General features: G+C 38.2%; 1 protein-coding gene across 7 annotated transcripts in view; it reads right to left on the bottom strand.

The window, feature by feature from the left end:
- NPY5R (neuropeptide Y receptor Y5) overlaps window positions 1–17,912 on the bottom strand; it is a 176,926-nt gene that overhangs the window by 76,470 nt on the left and 82,544 nt on the right. For 5 of the 7 annotated variants that reach the window (XR_005010641.1, XR_005010640.1, XR_005010643.1 and 2 more), the window contains 3 exons: window positions 13,912–13,988; window positions 7,595–7,672; window positions 6,673–6,819 (listed from right to left, as the gene is read on the bottom strand). The exons of 1 other annotated variant lie outside the window; for it this stretch is intronic. The gene's annotated coding sequence lies outside the window, so the exon portion shown is untranslated. Of the gene's footprint in view, window positions 1–6,672; window positions 6,820–7,594; window positions 7,673–13,911; window positions 13,989–17,912 lie in introns of those variants that run through there. One more of the 7 variants, XR_005010645.1, reaches the window with a different exon arrangement.

Raw genomic sequence — 17,912 nt, forward strand, 5'->3', positions numbered from 1 at the left:
TGCTCAAAGGCCATGGTAGCACATAAGCTGCTCTTTGAGATTCTGTCATGCTGGAAAGGTTTCAAGCATGGTCCTAGTGGTGGACTGTGTCCATTATCTGTGAACCAGCTAAGAGCTAAGTATAGGCAGGTTCATCACCAGGAAGAAGACCACAGGAGGATAAACCCTTTACTCACTGTAACACACCAGAACAGAGGTCAAATATGAAATAGCCATGAATTGTAAGCAGACCTCTCCTGCTTCTGGACCATGATGGATTGGCAGTCAGGGGTACTAAGAATGCCACAGTTCTTAGACTGTTTATAAATGTTTATATCATGATTAATATTGCAAAGGTGAGATTCTTGTCCAGTGAACAATTAGTTGAAGTGCTACTTGAGTAATTAAACGTTAGCAATACTGTCATCCTTGCTAAATGGAAGCTTTGAGATTTGCTGGACTCACAGGTTCTCCTTAGAGAAGCAAATGAAGGGAGTTCTTTGATTTGGAGTTAGAAGTATGCTTAGAGTTCATCTAGTTTGGTCCATACATTTTTATGTATGAGAAGAATGAAGTCCAGTGAGGTTGAGCCAGTATTCTTTTTCACTATATTCTACAGCCTCCCTCCAAAAGTAACAAAAAACATCATTTCAGGGGATAATTGGTGAACTCACCTGGTAATCTTGCAGCTTTGAGCAGAGAAGGAGAAAGAGGGTGGGGGTCGGGAGAGGGGAGACCATCAGTTCACTCTTTCTAAGGTCTTCGGTTAGTTCAGTTTATACTCTATCAGCAGTGAACGGCATCTTTGATTCATCAGAATGTAAGTGTCCTGAGGACAAGGACTGTTTCATTAACGTCTTTATATCTCCAGTACTTAGCATAGTGCCTGGTACGGGTAGGCACTTAATAAATACTTGTAGACTGCCTAGTGAAAAAAGACAAAAGATTCTACTTTCCTGAAGATTAAGTTGCCAAACATAGGAGCCAGTTTGTTGTTAAAGTCAATTTAAAATTTAAATAAGGTGTAAAACCAGAAAATTGAAGTAGTTAGCATATCAAAACTAAGTATCATCTAAATAACAACAGTTGGGGCAGCACCAAAGAGAAGAAAGAAGGTTAGACTTGGAATCCAGAAATCTGGGTTAGAAACTGGCTCTGAGGTTTACTGAGCTTCAGTTTCCCTTTCAGGGAAATCAGGCTGATAATACTCAAGGATACCAATCACATCCAAGTTGTTGCAGGAAAAGAGCTTGGTAATCTTTTAAAAGCTATGTAAATATGAATTCTTCTTACAGACACACAATCCTAGGATGAAGAGGCCTAAATTTAAGTAGCTATATCTACACTACTTGGCCACCCCTATGTCTAGTCCTTCTTGTCAAATGGGTTAAAAAACAAACAAAAAACCAACCTGTTTTACGTAATGGGGAGAAAACAAAATCCCAGCCATACCTAGATCACAAGTGTATACACTCTTGGCATGTCAGGGCTAAAAAGGGTTTTGAAGATCATTCTACATAAGGATAAGTTGAAGGAACTAGGAAAGTTTAGAGCAGAGAAAGAATATCTGAGTAGGGGAAAGACCTTTAAGCATTTGAAGGGCTGTGACGTGGAGGAGAGATTACACTTCTGCTTGGCCCCAAAGGGAAGAGTGAGGAAAAATTAGGGAAGTTTCAGATTTGGGCTTGGCTTAAAGAAGCATTTCCTATTCCTAAGAATTAGGGCTGTTGCAAAAAGAAATGAGTTGCCTCAAAGGGAGGTGGGGGTTCCCTCTTGCTGGAGGTCTTCAATCAAAAACTGGATAATTATTTGTCAATAATAGTGAAGATATGCCTGTTTAGGTATGGGTTGGACCAAATTATCTCTGAGATCACTTCCATCTCAGAAAATTTGAAATGTTGATGAAGATATTGGAGCCCAGAGACATTTAGTTAAAAGTATGTATAGTAATATTGTAACAATCACTGTCCTACCCAAGATTTTTTTTGGGTGGGGGGGAGGATGGAGGTGGTACAGAAAACCTTTATGATTTAATGTCAAAGAAACCTTAAATAATGATGGATCCTCATATTACTTTATATAAAACTTTTTTCAATATAAATTATATTTTTATATTTACAGACAAGTATAAGGATTCGAATATCCTTTGACCTCTAGGATTAAAGATGAAGTCCTTTTGTTTGGCACTGGATGTTCTTCACCTCCTGGCCTTTTTCTGCCTCTCATTTCCTTACATACTAAACACTGCAGACCACCCATAACGACCTACTTGATCTCCCTCACACGTGAAACTTCATTTCTAGTCCATATATGCCATTCAGCTTGCTGTCACTCATGCCTGGAATTCTTTCCCTCTTCTCCTCCACTTCCTGAAGTCTCTGACTCCCTTTAAAATTTGGCTCAGAGCCTTATGTAGAAGACCTATGTCTGGGTTCCCTTAGCTGTTAGTCTCTTCCTGTGCCTTCCTGTGTAAGGCTGCCTTGTCTCTGCTTTGTATGTGCCATGCTTGTGTTATCTTATCTGATAGAATATAAAAGTACTTGAGGGCAGGGACTGTTTCATTTTTTGCCTCTGTATCCCCAGTACTAGCGCAATGACTAGCACATAGTAGGTGCTTGGAAAATGCTTAATGATCAGATAAATAGAATAACAAGAAAATAACATAAGAAAAAATTTTAAATCAATGAAAAAGAGTCTTTAAATGTCTGATATGTGTCCATCAATTTCTGTTATTTACAAATGATTAACCTCCAATCAAAAGATGTGCATGTGAAATTTTCTAAAGACCAAACTATCCTGCTTTAGCCTTAAACTCCCACAAAATTTTTTTTAAAAAAACCTGTATTAATCCAAAGTACAGCAAATATATGTACTTGGCAGCATGTAAATGACCCAAATAAGGAAGTTAAAAACAAACATTTTAGATCTGATTTAGGGCAGTTAACCATGAAAAGGTTAGGATTAGTCCTGCAGTCCACCTACAGATTATATTTCCTCATCTGTAAAATGGGAAAATTATCTGATGATGCTTTAAAATCACCATCAGAAATTACATTACTTACTACTCAGTTGTAAATAGGAGCTGTTCAAAGGTTTCTTTAGCTATGCTTTTCTGAAAGACGTGATCCAGAAAGAAACAAACTGCCTCACCACTGTGGAGTAAAGCTCCAAGGTCATGTCATCCTCTTTGCTGGAATTATCCCGGAACAAAAGGTCCAAAAAAGACTCTATAGTTACTCTTAGCAAACCCTCAAACTCTAGAGAGGTTAAGATCTCATCTTTCTACTCAGGAGAAACCCAAGTTCAAAACTTGCCTTTTACTCTTGCTATGTGATCCTAGGCAAGTCACTTAATTCTCAGAGCCTTAGTTTCTTCATCTGTAAAATGGGACTAATACACTTGCCAAACCTACATCATTGGATTGCTGTAAGGCCAGTATGAGATCTGAGATTGTGTCTCTAAAGCACTTTTTAAAACTTTGTTAATATTATCATCACTACTCCTCTGGCCCTTATATGAACACATGCTTGGAGTCTATCAAGGAAAGAGAGGACTATTTGTCTTTCAACCTTGGTCTTGTAATTCTTGATCTGCAGTTGGAGTATATACAATATATACATATTGTGTGTGTGTGTGTGTGTGTGTGTGTGTGTGTGCGCGCGCGTGTGTGTGTGCATGTGTATTCTAAAGGAGCAACCAAGAAGCATTCAATATGATCTGTCTCATTTTTCCAAACTGAACTCCAACTACTTTCTTAATATTAGGTACCACACAGTGCCTGAAAAATAGTAGGTATTTAATAAATGCTTGTTGAATTGAACATATGCTTTCAATCTTTTGTAACCTTCCTCAGTTTGTCTTTGGCTATTTGGTTCATTTAAAAATATGACATCCCATTTACTTAGTATATCTTCTATTATAGTTATGAATTGCTGAGTTTTTTTTAAATCCATGACACATTTTTTTCTGTACGTGGTGTAGTGAGAAATAACCTAGACTTGAAGTCTGTAGACCTTAGGTTCAAGTCCCAATTCTTGGTCATGTGACTGGGCAAGTCACTTAATGATTCTAATCTTCAGTTTCCTTATCTAGAAAATGGAGATAATGACCTCTGCCTACCTTTCATAGTCACTGTAGACAAAGCATTTTGTAAACCACAAAATGCTGCACGAATGTGGGCTAGTATTTTAAGTTGCGATTTCAGGGACACAGGCAAAATTTTACGAAATTCTCACCCCCCACCATTTGTTGTCCCAAATGCCCTCTGCATAAACATGTAGGAAGAGGAAATAGATACGTTTTCATAAACCCCCATGTACTAACTCAACTAAATTCAGCAAATGGTTTTAGGAGCAAGTTACTACCTCATTTGGGAAGAAGTTTTAATTATGTTTCTGCTGCTTCATATTTTTTTTTCCTGATAAGCTCACCTTGCTCCTACCCAACTAAACTGGTAAAAAATGAGCTGTGCTATCTAGCCTCCTTCCTGGAACTTGGTAAGATTCTGAGTGCTTCTTTCCCCTAGTACTGTTCAGTCTTCTGTGTTCTTCCCAGCTTTGCCTTGAAGTGCATGACATCTCTGACTTATTCTTTGGGGGAATAAAGTAACTTCATTTTTAACTCCAGGGAAAGTAAAACTCCAAAGAGATGGTCTCAGGACTGGTGTTTGTGCCCATAAAACCCAATGGGTCTCTCAGATGACACTGGCTTGCTCCACAAGTATCCCCATGTTTTGCTCATTAAGATGATTTCAAGCACAGTGCAGTGAAACACCACCAATCAGAAAGCTGGAATTTAGGGAAAAGCTATGGCAACCTTATTGAAAAGCAAATTGAAGGGAACTGAACCAAATTTCAATTATCTATGCAAAGTGGGCTATCTTCAGGACTGTCCTCATCTTTTCTCACCCTTTATTTTTGCCATTAGTTTTGATTTCTTTTTCTAATCAATCAACATTTATTAAGTACCTACCATGTATGTACTAGGCACTGTGCTAGGTAGTGAATATACAAACAATAGCAACCACAAATATTTCTATACCTCTTCAGGGTTTGGAAAGTGCTCTAGATATGAAGGAGAAAATTTCTACTTTTGAAGCGTTTCTGTTCTATCACCCAAAAGGTACACTGAAGATAGAGTCAAAATTAATTGATGTGAATTTCAACTTCATTCCCCCATCTTTGGAACGAAAAAGAGAAGAGTGCAAAATGAAAACGTAACAAAAGCTTTTAGTAATCTAAAAAGAATAAACTATTTTGTTACATAGGTAGGGCCATTCTAAGGAATTCAAGCACTTACCCCAAAGCTGACATTTCCATGGTGAAAATCATTAATTATCCATGGGGAGGGGGGAGAGCTTGGGAGAGGGTTGCAGTTTGACAGCCCCCATACTTCATCATGTGTTTCTTCCCACACTAAATAAGAGTGTGAAAGAGGAAGGGGGGAGAACAGGAGACTGGCTGGCTGTGTATTACAAGGAATGAAGAGTAAATACCAAAGTGGGATCATGTCACTTCTCTATCATTTCATTCTGGATCAGATTACCCCAGAATGACCAAAGAGGAAATCTTGAAGCAGCATATTTCAATAGGAAAAGAAATACATTAGGAGTCAGAGGTCCTGGGTTCAAATCTCATCTCTGCCACTTACTACCTATGTGACCATAAGCATGTCACTTAAACACGCACTAGTTCTATTTCATTTGGAGAATAGAGATGTACTGACTACCTCAAAGATTGTTCTGAGGAAAGAGCTTTGTAAAACTTAAAATTTTACATATATGTGAGCTATTATTATTTACTCTGGAGGAGAAGGAAAAGAAGAGAAGACAGGAAGAGCAAGGATGGAAGCCAGCTTGCTAGATTAATGGATGTACATCTCTGGCCTTTTCCTCCAAAGGCTGGTAATCTCCTCAAAGTCTGCCTGGAGGAGTCTTTTACTGGTTTATTGGGCAGAGGTAGCACAACCCTGTCTCTCTCCTTCTAACAAGTTTATCTGCCCAGAAGTCAAGAGGAGAGAATTACAATTTAGTTTACAGCCATAACCTTTGACTATCTATCTAATACAACCATTATTTTTAAACACACATTTTTAACCTTTATCCTCAGGACTAGTGCCTAGTTCCTTATTCATTAAACAATGCATTTTGTCACATGGAAATTTCTTGGCATGTTATAGGTATTTCTGGATACTGTGTTTAAAAACAGAACAAAGTTTCTCTATCATTCACTGTTATTGAGTTACATGTGACTTTTAATATAAATTATGCAATATGAGGAAGTAAAACAGTATGCTCAGGTTGAGTGTGGATGGGAAGGTGGTAGTGTCAGGAGAGATGGAGACGGAGAGAAGTCACAAGTTGGCTTGTTCTTGCATGCTGTAGGAAGGCCCAGTTTATGTGCTGTGTGATAAGACAGGCTCATGCACGTCCAATCATGCAGTGAAATTCTTAACGTGTAGCAGATTGTTCAGTCACTTTGTAAACATCAATTTTTTTTCTAATCCCATTTTCTAAGATGTTTTATAGTTTGAAGATGCTGATACCCATTCCTTAAATTCTCACAAATGTATCAATCACCTGAATCATTTTTGTTTTATACATATATGTTTATATACACATATGTATTGTACACCTATACATTTATGTATATTATAGTAAGCTAACTTTTAACTCCAGAGATGAAACTTTATTCGTCTAGTTAAGAAAGCATATGAACTTTATTTGGGTTATAAAATAGGTGGTCAGGACAAAGGTTTGGACCCCTCACTTGTTCTGTATCTCTTGTGTTAGATTACTAACTGGCTGGATACATGGATCTTGTCACATGCCGTTTGTAGTTCCTATGATTTGGAGAGAACAGAAAGACCATTCAACAGATTGCTATATTTGCTTAACAAATATATCAGGAATTTCCTCCAAATCTAAACATACTATAAAAATCCAAATCTACCATAAGCTATAAGATCTCTATTTAACACAGTAAAGAACTACCCATGTTGAAACCACCAGAAACTTGGAACTTGGATGAAGACAAAATTGATGATTTAGATTATACTGATAAGGTTCAGCATGACAAGGTAGGAGACCAGCAACATGGTGATTCCCCCCCTTTGAAGTAATCTTTTCATCCTCAGATCCTCATTTAATAACTCAAGTAGGCTTACGTGACCTCACTCATGTTTTTAACCTATTTTTTTAAAAAAGACTATGCCTTTAGCTTTTAAGAAAAAGGATGGAATCTTCTGAAAGAGGGCACCAAAATATGCTCAAAACATGAAACTTCTCTCGAGGAGAATTAAATTTTAAAAGTATTCTTGGCATATCAGTGGAGAGCTGAAAGTAAGTGCTATTTTACTATTTTACAATCTGGTTTTACATCTATATCTATATATACCTATACCTATATCTATCTATCTATCTATCTATCTATCTATCTATCTATCTATCTATCTATCTATCCAACACTGCTGCTTTGTAAATGGGAGAGCAGTGACAGAGATAATCACTACATTAAAAAAAAAAGGCAAAAATACTGGTCTCAGAAGAAAGAACCAATTCCCAGAAAGGAAAATGTGGTAAGTTAACCACTGGTTAGTCCTGAAAAAGTTTTCTTACCACTGTTGCACATTAAACTTGGTTTTAATGAAAAATTTTGTCAAGACGATGGATCGAAATGGTGCAGGTTTTCTTTATCTGAAAAATAAATTTCCAAGAATCAGTGAGGCTAAAAACAAAGTGGGGAGATTTGTGGGTCCTCAAATAAGGGAAGTGATAGAAAGCAATCATTCTGAAGAAAAGCTGAATAAAGTTGAAGAAGATGCATGGAAATCATTTCAAAAAACAAACTAAAACTTTTTGGGGGCAAAATATAAGACAGAAAATTAGCAAGAAACTATAAATGATCTTAAAAACTATAAAGTTATGGACTATAACATGTCCCTCAAGGCCCATTTCTTGGAATTACATTTGGATTTCTTCCCAGAAAACCTAGGTATTAAGAGGGATGAACAAGGGGAAAGCTTCAGTCAAGAAATCTCCATAATGGAAAAGTAAAACTGGGGCATGTGGCTGAATACTACTAGATGTTGAAGCAGGACATTCCATAGGTGAAATCAGTGGAAATCTTCAATAGTTACATTTTAGGTAAATGAAATGAGTACACTTTCTAGGTAGGAAAGATTAAAAAAAAAGATTGAAAAACTGTGGGAGAGGAGACAAAATATGAAGTCATATTTTCAATCAGAAAAAAAAGTTTCACCTATTTTTATAAGGTATGACCAAAAAAACCCATCCTAAAACACTTTTTTTGCTGTTGTTTTTCCATGTAATCTACTCCCTCACCAACAGGCTGGGCCACACTCCTCTGGCAGATGTGAATCTTGACTGGTCTAGGTCTCACAGGGTTTGGGTACTGGCAGTTTTTAGTTATTGTCCCATAACTATTAGGGGATATTGTTTTCTCAACTTGATCACTACTGTTAATCTTAAGGAAACCACATGTAGTTCCCCCCTCCCCTCACCTTACTGAGGCCTTATTTAGGTATGTCCTTACATAAGAATTGTCACCCTGGAGTGATGGACAGCTACAGACTTGCTTTTTTTGTTTGTTTAAACAAAGATCCACCATTAACAGTTATGGCTTTGGCCTTCTTAGAGTATAAGTGAAAAAAGAGTGCTAGGAGAAAAGAGATGGGAAAGTCTTCGCATGGCCATAACCTTATTGTCAGTTGGCTATGAACTATACAAAGACAGGCTAGAGTTTATAGGATCCAAGATTTAAAGCTACATATTTCTATTCCTTTGAAATGGGCAGCACTTACATTCTGGACCCCTCGCTCCTATTCTTGGGATTAAAAGGCTGTGGCTGTTGCTGCTGTAGCCAAATGATCAGATAATCATTCACCTGACTGGGATCTTGTGGGAGCTGTTCTGCAACTGAACCTGCACAGGGAAGGCTGCCTGAGTACACAACTTGGGACTTGTATCAGAGGACCTCGGTTCAAATCCCAGCTCCACCATCTACTATTAGCTGTGGAACATTGGGGTAAGTCACTTTATTTCTCTGGGTCAAAGTTTCCTCATCTGTTAAATGAAGGGATGAAACACAATGAGTTATGGTGAATAATTTTAGGTCCCTTCCAGATCTGAATCCATGAGCTCATATTTAGGAGGGAAAATGCTTCAGTGAGTTCAACCATTTTGTAGCCTCCTCTCTTATATTTTTGTACAGGTAGGTACAGTTTGGGGATGTGAAAACTATATCCTTCTATTCATAGAAGTGAAAATATTGAAGAAAGGCCAGAGAGGTATCCCGGCATAGTGGATCAGGGAGCTGGTCTTGGAGTCTGGAAGACATGGGCTCAACTCCTGACTAAAAATGGTCCTATTCAAGTCACTTAACCTCTTCGTACCCTCCAGGAAACTTGAGAGGCAATGAAAAAGAATCGCGAAACAGATGCCACTGAGAGAAGTCCTCACTGGCAGCTCTTTGCAGGGGCAGTGGGGAGAGGAACTTGAGGAAAAACAGAAATGGCTCAGATTCTGTATATTTGCCCTATTTGCTCCAAATGCATGGTGTAAGGGGAAATGTATGCTGGACTTGGAGCCAGAATACTGGGTGTGAGTCCCAGCTTCTATATTCACCAGCTATGTGGCTATACTGTGCAAGCCACTCAAAATCTCAGCTCCAATGTGCTCACTTGAAAAATGGAGATGAGAATCTTTGTACTAACCACTCTTCAAGATTTGGAGAGAAAACTTTTTGTAAACCTTAAGAAATAATGAAAAAAGTGAATTATTATCTAGAATAGATCATATTCCATAGGTACAGGTGGGGTGAAATCCCTGAGGAGTGTGCATATGTAATTTTTATGGTATTTTTTTACATAAACTTGGTTTGTTTATTCTCTTGGAAAGACTAAGACACAAAATCTACCTGTTGAAAATGTTTTCTTAGAGCATAGTAAGGAAGCATTTTGTATTGAAGGAGTTCTCAAACTTTTGCGGCTCAGGCCCCCTTGGCAATCTTAAAAAATATAGGACTTTAAGTCAGAAAACCTAGGGCTAAGTCCCAATTCTGCTACATACCTGCTATGTGACCTTGTACAAGTCAGTTAACCTCTCTGAGCCTCAGTTTCTCAATTTGTAAAATGGGATAGGCAGTCATATTTACAGTATCATATCTCGTAACATTATTTTGAGAATCAAATGAACTGCAAAGGGCTTTGTAAACCCTAAAGCAATATATCAATGTTATCCTATATTTATATTCTACTGATAATTATAAAGAATGCTGCAAAAAAATAATGGATGGCCACATGTAAGTGAGTGAGCCCTATTTTTAGAAGCATTGAGTCAAAGAGAGACTAGAGTGTTGACCATCTTAAGTTTCTTTTTATCATTTTTTTCCTGTTTTCCAAATAGTCTCCTCCTCCTCTGGTAAGCTTTATATCCTTCATTTTTCTTTGAAATCAAAGGCTGTTTGTTAGTTTAATTTCAATTTTGTTTCCATAAAATAGTCTGGATCTGTTAGGCCCATACGTTCTACTAAATTTTTCCAAGGGTAGGAGATTATGATTTCTATGCTCACATATGTTGAGGCTCTCAGATTCAAGCAATTTTCAAGTTAACCTTTTATTTACAGAAAATTGCCACCTTTTCTGTTTTGTTTTTTCCCTCTTTTTTTTTTTTAATTCACTCACCCACTCTCACACCCACCCAGATTCCCTATAGTAAGTCTGGAATCAGAGGAAGTGTGGGGGGAGGGAGTTCAGTGGGAGGGAAAGGGAAGGATGGAGAGAGATGCAAGTAGACAGAGACAGAGACAGAGACTCAGATACATAGAAGGATAGAGACAGTTTAAGTGGCAGGACAAGAAGGTGAGTCTAATTTTGTGAGTTTTGGTTTCCCTAGGAAAAAGGCCTCAGCTTTTTATTCTGCTCAATTGTCGCCTTTGGCTAAGAGATTCTTTCACTGTGTGTCCAAAACTGGCTCCAGGCACTTCCCTATTCTCCACAAAATGTGGTTTTAGGCTTTTCCTTTACTCTGTCACTTCCTCTCTAGTCCTTGTCATCTTTCAGGCCTTCAGCTACGTAGCTGAGGGCACATTTAACTGCAACTTGCCTCTTCCACGCCTTGGGGCATGGACTCCATCCTCTCCCAGTGAAGAGGCTTTGATGTCACTGCTTCTCCATGACTGTCATTGGTAGCAATCTGAAGGAAGATGGTTCTGATGCCCACGAAACCCTAATCCAGGGGCCTCAGTCTATCCTTAGCTCCACATTAGTTCTGACAGGTCTGTCTACCCCTCATTCAGAACAACAGTATAAAAAGGAAGTTCTGATCTAAGCCTAGCCTGAGCCAAAGGCCATCGAATCATCCTTGCTGCAGAATTTTTCAATGAGGCTCTTCCTATCTATCAAAGAGGCACAAAGTGTCCCTCTTCTGTCTTTCCATGGGAAGGTGGGGGCAAAATCAATCGCGTACAATGAGATTAAAATTTATCCAGTTGACCAGTTTCTCCAGATCTAGCCTATACATTTAAAATGCAAAACAAGATGATCTTTGATGTCTCTCCACCTCCCTATTCTTATATCACATGACTACAAGATCACAGGGGTGACGCATTTTGATCTCGGATAGTTGATTTATAAAATCAAATATATTATTTTGTGTTTCATGAATATATGATTGCCATTTCCCAGGTTTGGGGCAGATAGAAAGACCTGCCTCTCCCAGACCAATATTACCGCCTCAGTCCCTTGTTCCATTACTTTAGAGAAGTCTGCTTTGGGGTTATTTCTGCAATGACTGTATTCTCCAAAACAACACCAACAAGAACAACAACAAGAACCAAACCATCGCCACCACCACCACCACCACCACCAAACAGGGACACACAGTCTGACAAAGGACATTCCTTTATAAGACTTAAGTTAAAAGGATGCTTTCTTTTTTGAAATTGGGACTATTCTAGAAAATCCAGGGTGTAAATAGATAACCTTAAATGAGTCAATTTAGCAACAATGAAAGAAAGCCTAGTCATAGATAATCTTTAAAAACATATGTCACAGACATAACAACCATTCCTTCCCGAACCACAATCAGGATACATGACCTAACAAAGTACATTCCTTTTTAAAAAACACTTTTCCTTCCTTGAGTTCAGGATGGCCTTTAAAAATCCAGGATATATGGTCACCAGAAGTATGAATGAATTTGGAACAAATTGCACATCTACTTTTCTAACTATGCTACGCTCAGGCTAATGTTAAAATTCATTTTCATTCCTTGAGCACACACTGACTGGTAAGAGGCCAGGGAAACAACTGGGTGTATGCTGGGGAGCAAAGGAAGCTGTCTGGGAAAGAGGCAGTGCAGTTCGGTTACCATGCCATATGTCCCAGATTTCCTGGGACAGTCCCAATTTCAAGGAGAGAATGGGCACTTTTAACTAGGGCTTACCAAGTAATTTCCTTTGTCAGACCACAAATTCTGATTCTGGGTGTGGGAAAATGTGTTCCTAGTAGGTATAGAAGAAGCAACAAAGCAAGAGCACATAGACCAAGTTCTAGTCCCCATTCTACCAATAATTAATTTTACTGCTCAACACACAATTTACTTCATGGACATTTATTGGGGATTTAAAGTTCTCTTCACGCTAAAATTTTAAATTGCATCTGAAATTTCTCTATCACCCACTATTAAACGACACATGAATCTTAATATAAACCATGCAATAGGAGGCAGTAATAAAACTGTGCAGCTCTTTGAAGGGGCCTGAGGAGGTGGAGGATGAGAGACATCACAAGTTGGCTTGTTCTTGCATGCTGTAGGACGGCCCAGCTTGTGTGCTGTGTGGCAAGACAGGCTCATGCACATCCAATCATGCAGTGAAATTCTCAATATGTAGCAGATTGTTCAGTCAGTTGTGTGCCAGGTGTTATTTGGTAAACATTGTTATTTTTTTCTAATCCCATTTTCTAAGATGTTTTGTAGTTTGAAGATGCTGATATACAATCCTTAAATTCTCACAAATGTATGCCTCACAAATGTATTGATCACCTGAATCATTATGCAGCTAACCTTTGACTCCAGAGATTAAACTTTATTCATCTAGTCAAGAAAACATGAACTTTATTTGTATTGTAAAATAGGTGCTCAGAATAAGGCTTGGATCCCTCACTTGTTTTGTATCACTTGTATTAAATTACTAACTGGCTGGATACATGGATCTTGTCATATAACATTTGCAGTTCCTATGATTTGGAGAGAACAGAAAGACCATTCAAAAGATTGCTATATTTGCTTAACAAATATATCAGGAATTTCCTCCAAATCTAAACATACTATAAAAATCCAAATCTACCATGAACTATAAGATCTCTATTTTACACAGTGAAGGACTACCTGTCTCGAAACAATGAGAAACTTGGAACTTGTATGAAGATGAAACCAATGATTCAGACTGTAATGATGAGGCTCAGCATGACAAGGTAGGAGACCAGCAACATGGTGATGCCCCCATTGGAAGCCACTTTTCCATCCTCAGATCCTCATTTAATAGCTCAAGCAGTCCTAGTGACCCTACTCATGATCTTACCCAAAAAACATCAACCTAAACCTTTAGCTTCTATAGAAAAAGGATGGAATATCCTGTTAAGAGGGCACCAAAATATGTTCTAAGCATGACATTTCTGTCGAGAAGGACAAAACAGGACAACATTCTTGATATATCTATGGGGATCTAAAAGTGATTGCTCTTTACTAATGTTATAACTAGAGTGTACCAAATACTGCTGAATGTGAATGGGAGAGCAGTGACAAGAATAACCACTACATTAAAAAAACACTAGCCTCAAAAGAAAGAACCAAATCCCCAAATAAAAAATGTGGTAAGTCAACCACTAGTAGTCCTGAGCAAATTTTCTTACCACCGTTGCACATTAAACTTGGTTTAATGAAAAATTTTGTCAAGGCGATGGATCGAAATGGTGCAGGTTTTCTTTATCTGAAAAATAAATTTCCAAGAATCAGTGAGGCTAAAAACAAAGTTGAGGTATTTGTGGGTCCTCAAGTAAGGGAAGTGATGAAAGACAAACATTTTGAAGAACAGTTGAATAAAGTTGAAGGAGCTATATAGAAATTATTTTAAAAAGGAAACCAAAACTTTTGGGGGGAAACTACAAGGCAGAAAATTACCAAGATGTTATCAATGAATCTTCTCAAATCCTATAAAGTTATGGGATGCAACATGTCACTCAAGATCCATTTCTTGGATTTACACTTGGATTTTTTCCCAGAAAACCTACATGCTATTAGTGATAAGCACAGGTAAGGCTTCTATCAGCAAACCTCCGCAGTGGAAAAGTAATACCAGGAAAGTATCCTGGTTGGACAGCTGAGCAGGAATATTCTGCAGGTGAGATGAGGCACAACAGAAAATCATCAGTAACTACATTTTAGATGAATTAAATAGTATAGTTGTTTAATAAAAACTATTTTCAAAAATACCAAACTGGTTCCTATAAAAATACTAGGTGGTAGATAAAATCTGAAGCTATGCTTTAAATAATCACTGACCATACTATATAAGGTTCTCATGATTTTATGAGTATGACAGAAAACAAAGCCCTATTGATTTATTTTGTCCACTTTTGTGTGGTCCCAGGTTGGCCACTTCACCATTCTAAGGCAATATTTCCTATGAAGGTGTTGAGTGAGATGATCTCTAGACTTTAGTCTTTTGTCTAATATTTTATCACAGATGATTTATGTGTGACTAAGAGTTGCCTATAGTTAACATGTGCAATGCGACAGGAGATGGATTACAGCCCTAGGGCTTTTCAGAAAACCATGAAGCATGCAAAACTGTGAAGTTCCATTTAAAACAACATGTCAGGGCTCCCCTCCTCTTTCAATCCTCACAACAATTCCATGAGCAGGCACCATAAGTATGATTACTCTAATGTTCATTCGATTTAGAGGTCATCTGGTAGAGTCTCTCATGGTTTACAGAATAGAAAGCTGAGGCCTGGGGATAAGTGACTTGCCCCAAGGTCTCATGGGTAGCAAGAAGCTGAGTTGAAATTCAAATCTAAAGCCTATATGGAGAAAGTGAGGCTGGAAGGAGTGATACAATTGTCTAAGTTCATACAATTATGATTTTTTTATTCGGGTTTTTTATACAATTATTAAAAAGCAAAAATGTGGAACCTAAAGCTTTTTTCAATTCATTTAAAAAATAATAAAATTAGGGTCCTTCCTATCCAGGCAGCTAATAGCACAGTGGATAGAGTGCTAGGACTGGAGTCAGGAAGACCTGAGTTCAAATTCAGCCTCAGATACTAGCTGAGTGACCCTGCAAGTCACTTAAACTCTATTTGCCTCAGTTTCTTTAACTGTAAAATGAGGATAATAACAGCACCTACCTCACTGGGTTTTTGTGAGGATCAAATGATCCTTTGTAAAAAGCTCAGCACAGTACCTGGCACATAGTAGGTGTTTTATAAATGCTTATTTCCCTCCCTTCCTTCTCCTCTGCTCCTTTGACTCCTTCTCTCTCCCAGCATTTCTTAAACTGTGGGTCAAACCCCCTGGGGTTTCAACACACAGTTTAAGAAGCACTGAAGGGTCTCAAGTAGATAAAGTTTAAGAAGCCCTGAGTCTAGATCACCTTTTTCACAGCTAATAGGCAATCCCTAAGGTAACACTTAATCAACTAAAAAAGGTCAAAGTGCTAATCTTCCTAGCTTTATCTTTGTTTTAATCAGGAACTCAAAAAGTAAAACCTAAGACTCAAAGAAAGACTACGTAAAGACAAATGTTAAGGCTGACAGCCACTTTTGAGGAGGAAGCTCTTCCTGGCTCTCCTCAAATCCTACCATAGAGACAACAATCCCCTTGCCTATTTGAGATTATTGTGCTACCGTACTTGAATTAGAGAGATGGGTTTGATTTCTGGCTCTGTCATTGACAACCTGTGTGACCTCAGGCAAGTCACTATGAAGTGAAAGGCTGATACTAGTCAATCTCTAAAACCTCCTCCCATTTTATTTATGTTAGGTGTGTCTTTGACATCATTTTCACTGGCCATCCTTTGGCTGAACTATTTAGCTGAAGAAAAAGGAAGGCTGAATGGAGCGCGTGGGAGAAGTATGGGATGTAGAACTGGAAAGTCATGTAATCCAAGGTGTCATTTCACAGATGATGAACCTGAGTTCTAAAGAGGTTACCTTTATGTTTATGTTAAGTTTATGACTTACCCAAGGTCCTAGTTGAAGTTGGACTGAACCTAAATCCTTTGACTCCAAAATTCCATGCCTCGAATTTTATGCCCATTCTGCCACTGTCCCAGACTCCCCCCACTCCAAGCCTACTTCTGTGTGCTCCTACTCCATTACTTCAGTTGCTAGTACTTTCCATCCAAAGTATTTCGTCTATATTTGGTATTTACATATCTGTGTACTTTTCCCTCAGTTGAATGTATGCTCCTTGAGGGCAGACATTATTTCATTCTCATAGAGCCTGCTACACAAAGGTGCTTAACACATGCTTATTAAGTCAATAGTAAATGAATGGTTCTATCCTCTAACAACAGCTATCTTTTTTAAACTGGCCAAAGTACCAGGGTTGTAAAAGGAAGCTCCTTACACTTGGATCAATCTGTCTCTGAAGGCCTAGTCTCAACTCACCCATCCTGAGATCAGAATGGTAGCACAGCAGATTCTTGATTGTCTGTTCAGGGTTAAACAGAAAAAGCATTCAGGGCTTCATTCAAAGTCAAGGCTTTACTATATGCCAAGAGGCCTTATCCTAGCACCTGTTCTGTTCCTTTTTTTTATTATTATTATTCTCAGCTAACTGCTTTCCTTATACATTTTTCTTTTGCTTCCATCATTTTTTCCACACAGATATATATATATATATATATATATATGTATATGTATACATATATATGTATATAAACATATATATATATTTAAAATAACTTATTTACAAAACTGTATCTTAGCAACAGTGCCACTGTGTTATCTAAAGCAAACCAAAGCACTTGGTCATAAACCATATAAGCAAAGCCATTTAATGTGATCAGCTTGATTTTCCTGAATACTAGGAGTCCAAAGTGTTGCTGAAGACTAAAGGCAAATTTTTCAGACCTAAAATGTTTCATTCATTGAACCTGACATTCAATAGATGATATACCCAGAACTCCTATCCTTCACCATCATAAATTCATACATAATCTGATGTCACCCTCTCATGTCCCCGATGAGAAAACTCTGGCTAGGAAGGGTTGATCTGACTTGCCCAAGGTCACACAGCTAATTAGAGGCAAAACTGGAAGTAGAAGCCTGTACTCCTTACTCTTTAGTCCAGTTACCACAGTGGCCCCAGGCTATTTATATGAAGATATACATCCCTCATTTCACATAGCAGAAAATGTTACTTTAAAAGGAGGCTTCTAGGAATTTAAGTGTCAATTAACATGTCCTTCCTAAGGGCTTTATTGAATGTATTGTTAAGTTACCAGTCTATCTTCTTTTCTTCCTGAGAACTTGTACTGAGAGGCCCAGCCCTCTATCTATCTGTCCCCATTCTACCAGTGGGGCCTGACCCACCCCATTGCAGGGCGACCCACCATTAAGCAGTAGCAATGGATTTTTATTGATCTATGCCACTTTCTCAGGCTTAATTCCCCTTGTGATCAAGGACACGCATTTTTTCAAGCTTGAGTTTCAGCCCAAATACACTGAACAGAGTGCAACTATTTGTCCCAGGTGCTGATCGATCCCATGCCCTCAGCCTCATTAGCATGACGTTCTAACAAACTCAGCTAACCACTTGAAACAAGGGGCTCAACAATTATTTCATTACAAGTACAAGGGAGGCGAAACCCAGGTCCTGAGACGGAAACCACTTGCTCAAAGTCATA

The sequence above is a fragment of the Trichosurus vulpecula genome, chromosome 6 (genome assembly GCF_011100635.1).
Source record: "Trichosurus vulpecula isolate mTriVul1 chromosome 6, mTriVul1.pri, whole genome shotgun sequence".
NCBI classification, from domain to species: domain Eukaryota; kingdom Metazoa; phylum Chordata; class Mammalia; order Diprotodontia; family Phalangeridae; genus Trichosurus; species Trichosurus vulpecula.